The sequence below is a fragment of the Penaeus monodon genome, chromosome 20, assembly GCF_015228065.2.
Source record: "Penaeus monodon isolate SGIC_2016 chromosome 20, NSTDA_Pmon_1, whole genome shotgun sequence".
Classification (NCBI taxonomy): domain Eukaryota; kingdom Metazoa; phylum Arthropoda; class Malacostraca; order Decapoda; family Penaeidae; genus Penaeus; species Penaeus monodon.
This window is the reverse complement of record NC_051405.1, coordinates 39,432,685-39,433,121: the sequence shown is the minus strand read 5'-3', so window position 1 is coordinate 39,433,121 and position 437 is coordinate 39,432,685.

Below are 437 nucleotides of genomic sequence, written 5' to 3'. Positions count from 1 at the left end.
ACACTGGCGAAATAACCAGAATTAGAAACACCACGTTACGAAAGAAGGGAAAGTTCCGCGATGTAATTAGGAAGATGAGAGGGTATTTTGGAAGAGTAAGTAGCTTGCATCCGCGAGGTTTGATTTCGAAACAATACCCTCAATTGTTTCGTTCAACTCTAACGAACTGTGGAATTTGTCTCTCGTTGGTATTGTGGAGATAAGGCAAGACTAAATGCACATTGTTGGACAGAAAAAAAAAGAGAAAATGAAAAATTATATAACTTGCAAATGAAAAGGGGAAAAAGAAATTAATTTGGATGATTTTTTTCCCGCGGTTCAGCATAGAAGTTACTTACAAACGTTAACATGAATTCGCTTTAGAACCAATAGTTTCCAAAAGAACCACAAACAAAAGAGTAACGAAAAAAAAAAAATCCCAGAATAGATATATTCTG